Raw genomic sequence first — 18,565 nt, 5'->3', positions numbered from 1 at the left:
CAGGCTGCGCGTCGATTACACACCCGGCAACCAATAATTGGCCCTGAAAGTGGATTCTCACCCAAAAGTGTGAAAATACATATATCTACACAGCATGTAATACATAATACGCGCGCGCACACCGCTTAAACTAATGACTAAGCATTTGTTATTCTTGAAATTTAATCACTTCACTCTAATAGTTTTCTTTATGAATTTTTCAAAGGCGCAAAGGCTACGAAAAGTGGGCGTTCGATGCGTCGGGCCTAGTCAAAATGTAAACGTGTGAAATTGATTCAGTAGTTGTTCATTACAAGGGTTTAACTCATTTTCTTATATAAAAGGTCAGTTAAACCATTGTTTACTACATCGACAAAAAGTGTGTGCAGCAGAACTTGCTTAACGATCTCAATCAATTCTCATATAAGTAAATTTATCATATTATATTTTCTTTAACCGATATAGAAGCTTAAATTTGTATTGGAATCGTGATCATGAGTTTTGATAATAGAAGGGAGGCTTGAAAATGGAAAACCAAAATGACCCGAGAAGGTAGAATGTAGACTTGGGAATTTCAGTTGTTTTTTCGACCGATATTGGTCAATTATTTGCTACTGATTCAGCTGGTTTTCCGACTTAAAATGACAATATTTATTATTGCTATAAATTAAACACATACCATTTTTGCAACCTTCCTTTGTTGAACTAAACTATTTCTTAAATTCTTCCTATTGAATGATTTGTCATAGAGGACCATAAAAAATTAATTATATTATAGGTTTTTATTTTTCAGGGTGAGCTTGTATACCGATACGCTTTTTGGTGATTTAGTAGCTGATATCGGCTTGAAAATTGGGCTTTGGTCGGTCTTAAGTCGTGATTTTGTAAATCAGAAGTTCGTAATTCAATACCCATTGCCATCTAAAGAGTTTTGCAAAAATTAGTCCATCAAACGAAATTCCCAAGTTAAATAAATGAAGAGTGATTCAATTTCAACCTCGAGTGAAAATTAGCTCTCGAGTATTGGTTATTATATTTTGATTTAATTTGAATTGAACGCTCTTGGGGTTTGAGCAATGCTCTATGCATGGATTGTATTTTGTTCAGTTTGTATTTGCAAGAAATTTTATCAAAATTATTTAAAACAAACCATTTTAGCGTTTTTTTAAATACAGAAATATCCTAAGCATGAACAAAATCATCAACTATTTGTACAAATTTGCCATAAAAATTGCAAAACACACGTTTTTAATCACAATAAAATTGGTAAACGTTTTTTAGTTATTACAATTATTGCTAAATTACATAATATGGTAACTTTTTTCATTTAATAATTTTCTTTGTTATGCAATTTTTTATTAAATTTTTAAATTTTTAAATTATCTTATTCTATTTTCAGATAATTAAAATTATATCTTCTTTTTTCTTTTTTATTTTGGGTATTTTTTTATGGTTAAAAATAATATTAAACAAAGGCTAAAATACTGCATATTCGTTGTAAATCAGTAATAGTTAATCTTGTCTTCTTGACGTCACAAAATTATCGCAGTTTCATGCGCAAGATAGTGGGAAAAATTAAAAGGTAAAATCCCAGTGGTGAATAAAATAATTACAAGAGAAAAATGTCTTGAGAGCAAAGAGAGAGGCGCATTTCCTGTTGATTCCGCTTTAATCGGGCGCTGCAGCCGCAAAGTGCACCCTTTCCGGGGGTCAATCAGAGTCAAGCTTAATGAGACCGCCCGCACAGGCAGCGGAAAGATAAACCACACGACGGTGCGCCGAAGATGTGGAGAAAAATTGAAAGAGTTGATGGGCAAATAAAAGTCATTAAACGCGCGGCAGGGTCGGTCGGTGTCGTGCGGCTACCTTTGCTCAGGTAGGTCGTCATTAGGATTTCGCATAAGTTTCAATTATCCACGGAGGCAGTGTCTTTGATAGGTTCGCCCGGCTATTATATACGCATCTATGGGAGGTCCGACCCCTCTCTCCACCGATTCGCTTTCCACAAATGGATCAAGGAAATTGAAATCAACAACAACAACCGCGCGAGCAGCCCGAGAAAGAGAGAAGGAAGAATTATTGTTATTATTTTAGGCATGCCTTGTAATTTAATAATTTAAAATGTATTATATGCGATTTGGAAAAGGATTTATTTTTTCCACGCACAAATGCGCCGAGCTCTTTCAATTTCATCCCGTGCTAATGGATTTTCGCTGCCTTTATTCTGTTAAAAAACACCCGGTAATGATGCTATTTTGCCAGTTTCATGCCTATTCTGAAAGCGGATTCCTTTCTCAATGAGGAATGGAGTCGTAATTTACTTGTGGGACTGTGAATTTAAGTCTATTTTTTTTTCTAAACTTCCAATCATCACGGAAAAATCAAATAAACTCAAAACATGCGAATTTTAGCCTTTTGAACTGAAATTAAAATCGTATAAACCTGCTGAAACAGTCTCCAAGCGATATAATAAAAGCTGAAAATTCTTGCAAGACCTTAAATCCAATTAAAAAAATAAAACTTTGCAAGTCCAGCCAAAGAACTCTATCGTCTAGTGCTTGTAGGTTGCGCAGAGCAGCTTTTTCAATTAAATTAATAATACGGAAAAATTAGGCGAGTTGCGTGAAGATCGTTTTACAACATTTTCAAGTCATTTACTTCATAAGAACGTGTTCCTTGGTCTCTGGAAAATGCATTCTTGATATTCCATTGAATGATTTATCATCTATCATTGGTTTCAACACCAGGAGAATTTTTTTGCTGGAAAACCTCCATAAAATTTACAGCCCTCTTCGATTTTTTTCTTACTTGAGTACAATGCAACGAAAAAACGGACACAATTGAACTAAAAAATACGTTTTACCCATCAAATTGCACAGTAGCTTCCCCGAAAATTAAAGAAGAAGAATCACAACGCAATTTCCCACGGTGACGTCGGCGTTGATTGCCCCCCGAAAGCCGTGACCCACCCCGGAATAGACGTGTTTATTGTGCACGGAGGCAAGGCAATCGAGAGGCAAGCAGGCATTGTGTTCGCGGTCATTTTCGGCAGCCGCAGCCACGTAGCCAGGTAAAATATTGTTATTTGAACAACTTAATGACTTTCTGATACATTCTGAAGGAGTGCGTGTCGTCTCCTCGATCAAAATCATCCGCGTGTGTAGACGTTGGCTGGTGCGATTGAGATATTCCATGTGTACAAACACTCACAATGACCCTCGACGAGCAGAAAGAGAGAGAGAGAGCGTTTTTGCTGATTCACGCGCGCCTCTCTCGCTCGCGATCGAATAAAGGGGGTGAAATTCGAATTGAATGAAAAGCGGAGAGTCACACAGCATGAAAGAGAGACATCAAGATCAGATGCCGTGCTGACGTTTCGATTCTGCCTGAGCTCCGCCAACAAATACACACACACGCGCGCGCACCTTTGCATTCAGCGTTTGACACGTTGTTTTCAGGAGCGTCTGCTGAAATTTCGATCTGACGTGATATGTCAAAGCAGGCCCAACCAAATCGTCAAAGATAAGGATTTGAATGGATCCTAATTTAGGACGGATGTTTAATCAATTTTCATCGCTAACAATGAGATAAGATTTTGTATAAAAATATCTTCAGGAGTCAAAACACCCTTAAATTTATGAATAAGAAGGGTTGGGTGTTTGACACTATGAATAGAATTCTCCTGTGCCTCTTTTAAACCGTTAAGCACAAGGAAAAATTTGTTTGCTTTTAATATAAATGCCAGGAGTCTAAGTACTAGTTAAATTTATCTTATTAAATAGCTACGAAATTACTTATATCCATGAGCAAAGTATTTTTTCTCCCAAAAACACAATGTTGATCATTTAAAAAAATATAAGCTTGCTTTTAAACCCATTTTGTATCTAGAGGAGTTTTATAACAGGCAAAAAAATTGCGGTGAAAGCATCGAATGATATTTTTTTCAATTAAATGACATTTTCACATTTTGATTGGTTTTATTATGCATAGAGTTATTAAATTTTTTAGGAACAAACTAATTTTGTACATATTATCTGCATAACTAACCTAGATATTTTTCCCAGCTCATGTGTTAAGGTTTTTCAGGTAAAAATATTAAATGCATACATAGTTGAGGTTTGGTTCGTATTTAGCCAATTTAAATATAAATCATAAACACCACCCCTGTCTGGAATATCATTTTCAGCCCTCCCCCGTGCGTCTGGCCAACCACTTGGGTGCAGTTGACTCTTTAAAATTTGTCACCTAATACTCGAGAGCGGCTCAGGGTGAAATGGCGCGGATACGTGACAAATTAGTGCGGAGACGCGGGCATCAAATAATCAAAGGGTTGCGGTAGGTCGAGTTTCAGGTCTGTGCGCATAGACAGGAAAGCCGCCGACTCTCTTTTTTATTAACTCGCCGCGCGGAAGAGGATCCAGCCAGCATCTCTCGAGGAGATGAATAAAATTCAATTTCGGCGACACAAAGCTCGCGCGTTTAACGGTGCTTTAATTGGCCGGCGAATATCATTCATTCAAGACTTGCGTTGCAGCCCGGCGTCAATTAATCATCTCCGCGAGAGGACACACAAAAGTCCAAAGGTCTTTGTGCGAGGGCACACAAAAATATTGACGCTCTCAGGGTGGGCCGCCCGCGCTTTTTCTGTGATTTTCACCGCCCGCTTGATTAATTGAATAATGCCACCGCTGCTTCTGACGTAATTATTATATAAAAGTGTGAGGAAAAATTCGTCTCCCGCTCAGTTTGGGCTGAAGGGCACTTCCTCCAGACACCTGGAAGGGAACACTTCGTCTTAATCTTGACCTAAATTTTAATAATTATATAATATATACTCTAAATACATGCTTGAAATCTTAGATATTTCTCTAGAAATTAATTATCACAACTGTAAAGTTGTCTTAACATATTTAATTAAATAACAACTGAATAAAATTCTAAAAAAAGCATAGTTCAAAATAAAACAAAATTGAAGAATACAATTTTATTAATTATTGTGCACAAAGAAATTTAATAAAGAAAATTTGTATCTTCTTAATAAAAATATTGACAGTTTTAATAATAAGTTTATTTTAAATATTAATCTTGGATTTTGCAATCACATACGCAACATGAATAAAAATATTAATAATACATTCCTGTGTAAGTGATTTTTTAGTTTTCGCAGCAGTCAATAATGTGACTTTTTAATCGATCTTTTGTATCAAAATTGTAACTGCTGAGGAAATTTAATAATCCTTGTAACGAAAATTTAGCTAACACAAAAATGATTTTTTTGCAGCATTTTATTTTTGAATTAGCAAAACATCGGCGAAAAATGCTGCGTTTTTCAAATTTCTTAAATCCCTCTAAATTCCAAAATAAATCCATAGTGGAAACGAAAAACTGATATTTAATGGGATAATTTTTCCGAAGCAAATATATTAGACAGCTTATCGTAGATTTTTGTCTGCATTTTAGAGATTTAGTTACTGGTTTATGCTCCAAAATAGTTTATTTTACATAATTTGGCATCATTCTTGGTGCTTGACCAAAAATTAACTGCGCTCGGGCTAATCAATCAAACAACGTTTTGATCCAGATGTGACGTCTTGATTTTGTGCGCGCACCAACAAAGAGAAGTCATTAAAATCGCACACGAGATAATGGGAAGGACGCAGGGCAAAAAGCTCTGAGAAAGTCACGCCTGCCAACGATTTGGCCGGCGCAGAAAATGACGGCGTGAGCTTCATTAAAGGTGTTGCGCTTATTTATTCGCATCCATCGCCATCAGCCTGACAAGGGTTGAAAGGTCTCGTTAATTGCTTATTGGCTCTTTTGAGACTCAAGGTTAAGCACACGTGAGTTATCCACTCTGCTCGAGAGATATCTCCACATTTATCTCCGATAGACGCACCATGCACACTCGAGAGGATAATTTTTCTCCCATGCACACACACGTAAAAGGAAGCAGACACACACACAGCGTCGAAAGATGATAATCGCGGCGAAAAACTAACAAGAAGAGGAGAAATATATTAATAGGAAAAGACGTAAAAAGTAACGACACGCGCGCTTAACGGCCGGGAAAATAATTAATAAATCTGTCTGATTAAGCGAGTTGCGGTATGTTTGTCTAATCAGCGCTAATATTAGGTGAGCGTTTGCGGTGCCGAGAGACCACCCAACGCAATCAGTACTTGTGGTGACTTTTACAACCTTCTTTCCGTCCACTTTTCGCCAGCTTTGCTCTAACGAATGATCTATAAATTTTCTGCAACGTTAAAACTCATTTCGATCTTTCCAGGTTGCGATATATAAATCAACAAATTATTTTAAATGCATTCATGGACGCGGCCACAATACCTATTGGTAGAATAAAATAAAAATAGTCCCTATTTCTGGTTGGGTTTTAAGATTTTTCAGATTCGGCGTTTTAATTTAAAACAGTTAAAACCATGGAAATAACTTCACTGAGAAAATAATACACTATTATATGAAAAACATGAAAACACACTGACTTAGTTGATGATTCGAACTTTATATCAAGCAGCCTCTCGGAGATTAAATAACTTAAATATTAAATCGAGTTATAATGAATTTAGAACACCAAACTTTGTGACAAATGTTGCATATTTAAACAGCTATCAACCGTTACGTTAGAGATTTTTTAAGTTAAAAATTTTTAAATTCATTCTTAAATTTTGAAAATCCAAAAAATTAAATTTATTTAATATTTCTAAGTAAGGGATAAAATATTGCCTTTAGTGCACGTAACATGTCCAGAAATTTTCAGGATGTAGAGAATTTTCTATTTCGAGGTTGAGTTTTTAGTTCAAATGATTTATGTGAAAATCAAATAATTACATAATTGGTTGATTTTTACTTCCGTAACGTGCTTGCAATCACCCCTGAGGTCAAATAAGACCCTCAAGACAGGTAAAAAAATTGAATCCTGGTGCCAGAGTAGGTCTCATGCGATCACTCCTCTCGTGGCCACTTTACCAACGCCTGACGGGCTCTGTTTTGGTTCGATCTGACAGATCTGCACACTGATGGAACGGCCAAAAGTCGAGACCTTTTAGAATATGTGCAATTTGACCCTTTGGAAGTCATCAGGGCGTTCAGGAAACACCCTGATGTGCTTACAATTTTGTTCCTGAGGCATCCAATATATTGTACGTAATCTGAAACCTTTCGACTTGGCCGTTCCAATTGACAAAATATTTTTTTTAAGTCTGGATAAATGATAAAAATTTTGTATTAAAAAATTAGGATTTAAATAAATAATGCAGATGGCTCTGTAATTAATGAGTCAGCTAAAGTAAATCAATTTTAAAAATTTGACATGGAATGCGTCTCGCCGTTCTGCTATTTTATCAAGCTGTGAAATCGATGATATTTCTTAATTCAAGCGTGAAACAACATCTAGTGGAGGTGGTGCAATACTACGCCGTCTCTCCTAGCTGCCGTGGCGAGAGAGTGAAAGAGAGAGATGCTGGGGAAATATATCGGTCGAGCAGCAGGCCACACTGCACACAAACTTGCCTCTTGTCATCCGATACGCCTCCACTCTCGAGGAGATAAAGATCAGAGTGCTGATACGGTATTTCTACAATATTTTTTCGGCTAGACGAAGTGACAGTAAGAGGCATGCTAATTTTTTGCTCCTCTCTCGAGGCTTGAATTTCTCAATCCCGAGTCGGCTGGATTAGCTTTCAGCAAGAGTGCCTTTGTCTGACTTGTCCTCTATTTTGGCTATTCGATATATTTCACACACATACACTTTGGTAGCCTAAACGATTTTTGCCAGATTCGTCGGCCGACGATATCAAATCTCCTTAGCATTCGTCTTATGTTAATTTGCACATGCGAGAGCGAGTTTGTTTCGGATCAGCACGCACGGGCCACATCACTGCCTTAATTCAGACTTTTGGATTAGTTTTCGGCATGAAATAAATATACAATAACAATGTGGTTCTGGCGTTAACATTAATGAAGTTTATACAGAAATGCCATCTTTTAGAAATTATTTTTTTTTAATTTATTTTAATACAAATATAATAATTTTTAATAACAAAACGCATCTTCAAAATGCAAAATTTTTAGATGCTTTTACATGTAATCTTTAACAGGAATTGATAATTTATTTTCAAATTTAACTCTTTAAATAGAGTTTTTTATTTAAAAATTAAAAGTACAAATTTACCCGCATTGCATTAACCTTTCACTCAAAAGAGAAAAGCTTAAGTTAAAGTAGCATGTTGCAAATAATTTGATTATTGGGTCAGAAAAATATTAAATGAGTCACAAATCTTCTAATTTCAACCATCAACAGGTACGGTTGATTCAATCTTCTATTTAAATTGAAAAAACTTTTAAAAATAAATCTTTAATTTTATCGGAATCGTATTAATTTTTTTTCTCTGAAAAATGTGCTTTTAAGTTGAAAACTAATGATATATTTCCTCATTTAAGGGTCAGACTAAGGTTAAATGGGTCATGAGTCATCTGTTTCCCACGCTGTAATGTATCGGTGAATTTTTTCTCTCTCAATGCTCACTTGGAAGCATTGAGATCTTTCTGAAGGGAGGAAGGGTTTGCCAAATTGTCCCAAGGCCCCTCTTGAGTTAGGAAATCTGCGTGCAAAGGATGTTGCTGCGCGGCGAGGCGCGAGTAATGCAAGCTGAAGGCACAATCGAATCTGCAGGGGTGGTGGACCACCGAAATTGCCGATGATCGGCCGACCCACGTCGAACTCTTTTTCTCTCTCTCTCTCTCTCTCTCTCCTCGTAATATATGGCCACGTTTGTGTGAGTATGTGAGCATTCTCCTGTTTCGTGCGATGAAAATTTGGAAGAAATAAAATGAGCTTTGGTCCAAGAGCAGGCTCAATTTACCATCACTCATCAATTATGAGTCCCAGGTGCAGCAGCACGAAGGAGCAGAGCCAGTCAGCTCGAAAAATTGCAGCTTTTGCGAGCTGAAGGTGGCGAGAAAACTGATCAGCTTGTAGTAATTTTGGAAAGAGATTCGCGTGAGCTGTATTGAGTTTCACTCACTCGTCCTCGCTAGTTCGTTTTAATTTCAGTTGGTATAGCACGGGAAAGAAAATTCCTTAACATTTTATTTATTTAATTTTTAAAGAACACCGGATCCTCTTTTAAATCATTTCAAAATATTTTATTTTAGAAAATAAAGTATGAAATGGGATAATCAAGCGCAAGTCCCTGAAATAAAATATTTTTTAATTTTGTTTAATGTAAGATTGTCTGCAATTAAAGCCTTTCTTCATCTAATTACTATTTTTGATCATTTCTACATTTTGTGCTTTGACTTTGATGAGAACAAACTGCAATATTATTTTGCATTTCAGGCCAATTTAAATTTTATGATATTTTATGCTTAAAATATATCCAAGCTAATTGTTTCTTTTCAAGGTAAAAGTCGTCTCCCTTTTGGTAAACAATTTTCCTCTGAGCTATTTTAACATTAAAATACATAATTAAACATTATCCAGAAATTTTTAACAACGAAAATGCGAAATTCCTTTTAGCTAAAATAATTTAGAATTAAAAAAACACTCTAAAAACCCTTTGTTTCAGATTGAGAAAAATCCGCTTTAATTTAAATTTGGTAATCAAAATGTCCTGCTATTTCATGCAATTCTTTTTATTTATTGCATACTAATTTCATTCAAATAATTATTCTTCTATAGCGATCGAACTGTGCCAAAGCATTAATTTCCATTTTTATGTATTTCTAAAAAAACTGGTCAAGTCTCGCTTTCAAAAAATGATCAAAATGTATTCATTTCACAGCAGAAAATAATTGTTTGCACAACGCGGAAGTCCCGAGATGAGCTGCACCCTATATCGAATTCTTTTTTTTTGTGATGGCCAAAAGTGTTATAATCAGGTCTGGCCATCACACTTCTCCTGACCCCTTCTCTGCGGCCGCTTCAATTTTCTGCTTTGTTGACTTTCGGCCGCCAATCATCGCCTCTAACAAGATTTACAACCTTCACTTAAGTTATTACTGTTATTAAGATACGGCCGCGGCGAAGGAGCTCATAGGTGCGATTATTATTATTGCATGCGCGCCTCTCGGGACGTTAAAAATGCCATAAAAAAACGTGCGATGCACAAAAAATCATTCCGCCGCCTACTCCCGAAATTACGATCGGGCCGTGTTGGCTCTCAATTTAATATTTGTATTGAAAATTCGGCAGGATGTCGGAAAAATGAGCGCCGTCGCGGGTTTTAAGGCGCAGAGATCAGTGGCTGCGCGCTCATTATTTCCTCGCGCCGTGGCCTTACCTTAAACCTTCCATTCATGCCACTGCAATTTACATTAACAACTTTTTTAATGGCTCAATTGAGCCGGCCGTGTGTAAATAAAGCGACGCCTCCTTTATTAGCGAACGGTTCGGAAGCGCCCAAGATTTCTTCGCTTAAACACAGGTCGAATAACAAAATTTATTCTATATATATGTTAGATGGATATTGTTTAAATTTTTTTTTGGATAAACCAGCTTTAACGACTCTTTTCGCCTTGAAATCTCTATCTCATTGCGAGTGTTCATTTTTATTTGTAATTTACTTGTGATATATACTACATATATGACAAAGTGTGAGAATAAATAATAATAATAATAACGACGTTTCGTTAGCTCAAAGGAGGGAAAAAGAAATAGAATGAATTCTTGCGTCTTTCGTACAACGCTATGTATATTTATACAAAATTAATCGTTTACAACACCATTTATTGCAAAATTAACTAAAACAAACTTCCCTTCTATTTATTTTTTTTAAATTGCGTTTAATTTAATATATAAACATAAAAAATAAATAAAACCCAGCACTTTTTAATATAAATAAAAAAATGTATTAAAGGGCAATAAAACACATAAAAACCCTTAATTAATTTTGTAGCATTATTTTGTCTCTAAAGTCTACTTATTACAGTATCGTTCTGATAATGATTAAATACCAAAATATTGTTTTGCAAGGGAAATTTTCTTTCTTTGTCTGGCAGCGTTGGCTGTGTTGTGTATGAAATTTGAGATTTATCTAATATTGGAAGCATTTCGTGACCTTTAACATGCCGTAACGCTTATCAAACGCGGCCTATAATTTGAGAAATCGAGGTGGAAATGAAGGAAGGCGCTTACTTTTTAATTCCCACCTTGCGCGCGGAAATAGTCAGGCCGATTATTATTTTCGAACCCTCTGCTTTCACCCTTTGGCTATGATTACAGCCAACCGTGGGTGCGCGGCGCATCTTCGGCTCATTCAGGATGTACTACCATTTTCATTCATTCAGGTAGTCGGGCACGAAATGTAGCTTTGAGATACAATTATTGAGCATTTAAAAATGTTTTCCTTATTAAATTTATAATTTAACGTTTGCTTATTTTAAAAATTAGCACAATCAAAGGATATTATCAATTTTTTTTCTCCGTGATATCAAAGGTCAGTTTAGGAAGCCGACATTATGTGTAATTAAAAAATTGCAGAGAGAAATATCTAAAGAAAAATAACCGAAGGAAATCTTATCAAAGAAATTCTTTTAGAACAAAATCTGCGTCTTAAAATTTCTCCAAAACCAATCGTCCCGCATAATTTCCAGATTGTTCCCCTAAATCCTTTGCCCCAGGAGGTGAATAGAGAAATGGTCTATAATGCCATCCAAATTGCCTCTCATTCGAATTTACGACCATCAACCCTTTCAGGTGAGCGCCGCCGAGACACAAACGGGCACAAACATAATAAAATCGTCGCGGTTTTTAAATGTTATAGCTAATCGAGTGACGATTATTTTGAAATACGATAATGTTTATTAGCACAACACATGCTGAGGTTGAAATTGCTTCAAATTTGATGTCACCCCCCGGGAGTCCCGTTAACCCCACATTTTCAAACTCGAATGAAAAAGATTTATCATCTCCAACAGGCAGACGGCGGCTCATAATTAATTCATTTCGAGGGGAAACAGAATTAAACATAATACGTTGCGCAAACTCTCTCGCATCAATTCCGCACGACGCTTAGAGAGTTTTCGAGTGCTCAGAGTAATAATTTGAAGAGAGAGATGAATGAGCGAGCGAGCTGGGACCGGCTCAACAACTTGCATTGTTTACTCTGTGTTTATTTGCACACGCGCTTAAATATCGCTCAAGGGCGTTTTGTTGTAGAGCAACGCAATAACATTGAATTGGCGGCACTCTTACCTCCCCTCCTGCACAAATTCGCTCACTCCCATTCGAAAAATATAAAGATAAAAAAAATTAATTATTTAATACAATCTCTTTTATTTTGAGTATTTTAGGGAGCATTAGCGTTTTACTTGGACCAAACTGAACGAGGAAGTGACAGTTTAACAATTTACCTCTTGCACTATTCGTTTTTGTGAACGTTTAACATTACGAATTGAACTACGAATTTTAATAAGTTTAGAGCGACTCTTAAAATCATCTAAAACTTTTTAAATGGACCCTAGAGCCTCGAACCTGTTTTAAAGTCCTTCTTTAACAGTGCAATTAAGATATTTCCAGGATATAAAAATCGATGAAACCATTACCAATATATTTAATTGGGGTTGGTGATCGTTTGATCGAGTTTTAACTTATTTGTTTGCTTGTGACACCATTTTCAAGCCGATTGTATAGATATAGTGGAGCTAATTAAAAAAAAGCGTAATGAATTTTCGTTACAATAAAGGATATCAAAATTCATGAATCAAAGCTCTCCTACATTTATTTTAAAAAAAAAAATCTGTAAGTGAAAAACTCAATAAAATTCATTGACACCAGAATCTAAATTAATTGTTGTCTCTAAACCGTACAGAAAATAAACAAATAAGATAATTTCTATTATTTCATATCGATTACAATTAATTAACATACAAAATTATTTTATTTTTCAGGTTAATTTAAGGAAATCTTAATCTATCCAGGAGTGAACGCAATTTTCAAGTTTCCCACGTGCATTCAGAGTGCGAGATGCCAATAAGAAATGGAGAGGAAACAGTTTCCAGGGAGTGGCCGGTGCGTCCAAATCCAGAGGGTGTAATTACACCGAATAGCGGGGCTGGCCCGTTGTTCTTTTCCCTCGTCGAGCTCTTTTTGCTACTGATTGTGAGTTGGTCGGTCGGTCGGCCTGCTGGCGGCTCGCTTTGGCCGCGTGCAATAATATTATAGAAGGATAATACAAGCAAAGTGCAGCATAAGGTCTAGTGCCGGAGGCTGTGCGTTGTCTAATCCTAAATAGACAACAGATGGCCCGACAGCCACGCGCATCAGGCATCAGGAGCCACCCTGACTGACCCTGAAAAAGAGCCAGCAAAGTGCGGGAGGAGGAAAAGCAAGCGTGAAATTGCGCCAGAGACAAACTGCTGATGAGGTTTCAGATATAATCTACACTTCTGCTTCTTCTTTGTGTGCACTTTTCGGCGCCAGCTGAGTCAAATTGACGTCGCAAACTCGTGCTAATATCGTTTTAATTTCACCAGAGGCTAAGTGAAATGCGACCTCCGGAGTTTCCTTGTCCAATTCACATTTCCAAGAAAGTTGTGAAATTTAAAAAAAAATGAATACTGTTAAAAATTTCCATTTCATCTTGAAATTATGTCAAATTTTACAACCGCAAAGGAATAAATTTATGGAGCAGCGTCTAGACCGGTAGCAAAATTTTTAAGATACTAAAAAGGAAAATAAAAGCCCTATAATTTGATGGAATGTGAAATTTTTCGGCCAGCATGGAAAAAATTAGGAAAAAATCAAAGAGTACTTAATAATTTTTGTTATTTATCTCGCATATATTCATTAAATTTTTTACCTGGTCATTCTTTTCCATCTAGAGATTTTATTTTCCTTTTTAAACATTTATAAATTAAAACTCCTACCTTTCAGTGCTAAATTTCCATTGGAATTCGGGATGATGGATAATTTTACCGAAAATCGCAAAGCGCAGTAGACTGTGAAAAAAGGAGACAAAACCTTTCTTTTTTCTCTGCTCGGCAACAACAATTGCATGAGTCAGTGCACGCCGACGGTATTAATTACTTTCGCCAAGACGTGGCAAAATTTGAAATATGCGAAGGAGCAAGTTAAAATTACCGCTGACATGCGTTTAGTGAGGCTGAAATTCGATGCCGCGCTCGCTCGGAGCGGCGATTGAGCAATTAGCTTCACGAGCACGGCTGCGGCGCCGAAAATTCGCGAAAGGCTCGCGCAATCCGCGTTCAATGCAATTAGGCATCATTTTTCCAGCTAATTTTATTATCCTCGCTCAGCAGTGCCATCAAATTATTTTAATAATATTCGGCGTTGCTTTCCTCTCTCGGCGATAAGCTGTTTCGCCGCCGCTCTTCTAACACGCGTGCAGCCATAAAATATAGCGTGCGAGAGGAGAACGAGTCGCAAGGCAAAAAAGCTAATAATTTGAGACCCCATCTGGAATGTCTAATATATTTGGCGAATTTCATTTGAAAAGAGGAGTGACTGAGTGAGGAAATCGTGCATGCACTACGTCGTATTTCTTCGAAATCAAATGTAAATCAGATAAATAAAAAAATTTACTGAAATAAAAATTTATTTTAAGAAAAATGGAATCAAATTCTCCATTTCTTGGCGTTCTGATTCAGGACAAACACCTTTTTTTATTTAAAAACGCATTATGAGTGATCGAACAGGAAATATTTTTTTAAAGCGATCGCATATGTTGCAATGATCATATTTAGCTCTCGTAAAGAATGGCTCAGATGAAACTTGGGGAGACAGTTTTTGTCTAGATGTCTCTCGGTCGTAGTAAAAATACAAATTTTCTAAAAAATCATTTTGAATTTTCGAATGAAAATCAGCTCAATTTCCTTTAATTACACGTTGATAACGACGGTAAAAACTTATGAGTGAGGGATTATTTTTGGCTAATGTAGTACATAATCTTTATAATATGTGACATATTTATATATAAGCTGTATTTTAATAGGAAATGTTAAAATTTTCGATCACAAATTAAGTTGCAAAGTCCTGCTGACATTATTTTCTTTTGAAACCTAGCTTGTTTTTTTTGTCTTGGCTCGATTTTAATGGAATAAACGAAATGAAGGTTTGGAATAAACACGTAGCCTCTGCTCCTCCATGTGCTCATGAGTAAATTGATTTTTTGCTGCGATAGGTGTTGAGAGGTGGAAAGCGCAAGGATGTGCGCTCGCAGGAGCAAAAAAGGCTGACAGCTTTGCTCATTTTTCCACTCGTATAATCCTATTTCATAGTCTTTTACACAAAATGCGGCGTGCGGCTCATTTCCATACAAAAAACGGACGGACATAAGTTGGCGAGCGTAGCAGCGCGCGGAGGCAGCGGCAGAGGCACTGTTTGATGTGTGTTATTTACAGCCATAAAAAGTGCACATGAATAAACGCTGGGCGATGATAAAAGCAAGCAGGCGCACGTGTATCAGAAAAAGCAATGGCGGTCGCGGCATATTACACATCTGTTGCGAGGAGGTCGCAATTAAACCGCCTTAATTCTTAATTCCCGTACCCAGCAGCCAGCACCTGAGACGCACACACACACACACACACACACGGCTCGGGAAAAGCAACCCCGCGCGCCGACGGTTTCTCCCCCTTTTGATCGAGTTTTTAGAAAGTAGCTTTCCTCGATTACCATTCCCTCCCGCCGCAGCACGAATTACATTTTTATAGTTTTTGTTTGCGGGCGAGCACACTCGGGTTTGAGCGCGCGTGCCTTTCAAACCAACACCTTTTGCAGCGTGAAATTAGCGACACAACAACCGCGTGCCGACTAGGTGGTCTCGCGCCCGGTATTTTGTTAGTTGCAGCGAAAAATAGAATTCTTCCATCTCTCTGTTCTGCAGTGTCATTGTTATTTCAACGTTCAAGCAAATATTTTAATGAAAAACTATGAAATTACGAAATTGTGGCTCTGCTCTACAGGATAGTGACTTTGTTTTTCATAAAATTTCTCGCGGACCGTGCGTGTCTATTTATTTCATTTTTATTATTCTTGTCTATTCTTGCTATTTCTGTTTAAATAAAATTAATTTCTAATCTCTTTATACAGTATTTAGAGTTGCGTACGCTGCAACCTGTGTGACAAATGTGTCAGGCGCGTCGCATAATGTGCATTTTGTTACAGCAACTGCATCCTTTCAACGTAATATTTAAGATTTGTTATCATTCGCAGTCATACAAATGGTCTCACTTGAGATAATTGATGGATTATAAGGAAATTACTATTAATCTTGGTATTTAAATGATAAAAATCAAATTTGAATTTTTTAGGTATATTCTGCTTTTATTATTAAAGGAATTTAACTTGGTTTGAACTTTTGAAAAACATTATTTCCCTTGGATTAATTGTTTGTTTTTGCTATATGTAATTACTAGATATTATTTTAATAATACAGACCTATTAAAAAATTAAATTGGGTTAATTTTAAAATGGATTCATATGATCGAAAAAAATAATTGGTAGTGAGAGTAAAAATAAAAGGGAAACATTTTATCAAACGTTTTTTAAGTGGACAGCAGCTGCTAAGGCCTCTCAGATCTCATTGGTAGTACTAAACCTGCTAAAAAATCTAAGCCACACATATGCCTGCACAGAATTTTGAATTAGCGGAGCCGCTGAAAAAAAAACACTAGTTCAACTTGCACCCTCTCTGAAAGATAAGCAATTAAAATAATATCAATGAATTTTGAGCTCCCTATATCGTGAAAGTCCTCGTTTAAAAACTTATGTTGAGCTTCCTAATTATAATGGTGCAAACTACGGCTTTTTTGTGTCTAATGTTAAAAGTAAAATTTTAATCATTTTTGTTATAATTAAAAAAAATTGAAACCATTAATTTCTATGTATTTTTTAACTTATATTTAAATTTACTAAAACAATAATATTTTTAAATACAAATATTTTCTTTTTATTGTCTCAATTAGTTTTTAGAGTCAAAAATGTTTAGTTTTATTTAAAAAAATTCAATTTTAATAATATATTTGCAACACTGGATAGGTTTAAAAATGATAAAATTTTAAATATTAAAAATATCGCGACGCTTTTTGAGAATAGTTGACATTTATTTATACTGAACAAAATGTATTCTAAAGAAACTTAAGACTTCAACATAAAAACTTATATTTGAAATAAAAATAAGTTAGAATTTAATTCACAAATAAATTTGTTACAAAATTTGTTTAGCCATATTTTTAACAATTTCTTTTGTATGTCTCTCCAGTCAAATTGCCAAGGTCCAGTTTGCATCAATGCAAATTGTTCCAGCTTTACTTTCATCAGGGCCGCAGGAGTGTGAGTGTGTGTGTATCATTCGCGCAAAAAGCGAAGCAAAGGCCACCGCAGGCTTTGGGTACACTACACACGGAGGCCAGGAGATGTTATCGACGCGTGACGCACACACTCGCTCTCGCTTGCTTTTATTAATTGTGGTAGTAGGTACCAAAGGCGTACACAAGCCGCGCGCCGTGTTTGTGTATGTTTGTGGCGAGCTAGCCAGCCGAACGAACGAACGAACCAACGTAAAGAGAACACTGGGCACAGGAGGCAGCGGCGCGGCAGAGAGGGGGAACCGCGCCTGCCACCTGACCCTGTCGCGTGCCTCCTCAGGTGCTTGTTAGCGCGCGGCGCCGCCTCAGGCCGCCGTACTAATACCTCCGGACTTTCCGCAATTTGCCAATTCCTCTCGTTACAATGCTAATCTCGCCGTCAGGTCTAATTGCTAATTATTATTGGTATTGTTCGCAAATATTTTAAAATTTTAGCAAGTCTAAAAAAAGGTAAAAAGAATCGATTGAGTGGGTTTCACCTTTTATTTTAATACTTATAGAATTTCGATTATCGTTAGATAAAATTTAAAACCTGTTAAATTTATTTGCAGTTTGTTTATTATCTAATGAAGAAGGTTTTGGGAGTGAGGTAAGCACCAGATTTACTTTTACAAGGAAGTCGACGTGACTTAATTATATTGCATACAATTTTGGAATGATTATTTGCTAGTTTCATAAGCATATCAAACACTTTCGTGATTATACACGATATTTTGTGTCAACATGTTAATTTTTCTGTTGCATTCAGGGGGTTTAATTTGATTTTGACTAAAATAGCTAAACAGTTATTACAATGCGGACCTACAGGATAGAGTAAAATATGTATATATTATTCATTTAACTTGATTTTTGAAAAAGGCGAACGTAAATAAAAAATAAAACATTTTCTCAGATATAAAAAAGATCTGATGAAAACAGAAGTGTAAAAAATCAAGTTTACCAACTCAAAAGTTTAAAATGATCAAATTAAATATTTTTATAGAAAAATCAAATTAACTGTGTAAAAAATATATCAATAAAAATTTTTCCTCGTGTGACACATTTCCAAAAGAAATAAGTTAACCCTATTGCAACCCCCACCACTTGCACTTAATAGAGTCTGCCAGTTCATTGCAAACAAAAGTGACGTTAAACAAACAACCTCTCACTCAAAACGCGAATAAACCCTGCTGCCCCCCTCCCTCGGCCGCGTGTGCCACTTGTCGTCGCCGCGTCCACCGTTACTTTCAATTCGGATTCG

This window comes from Cloeon dipterum, chromosome 3 (genome assembly GCF_949628265.1).
Source record: "Cloeon dipterum chromosome 3, ieCloDipt1.1, whole genome shotgun sequence".
NCBI lineage: Eukaryota > Metazoa > Arthropoda > Insecta > Ephemeroptera > Baetidae > Cloeon > Cloeon dipterum.
The sequence above is the reverse complement of the archived record's forward strand: the minus strand, read 5'-3'. Positions refer to the sequence as shown.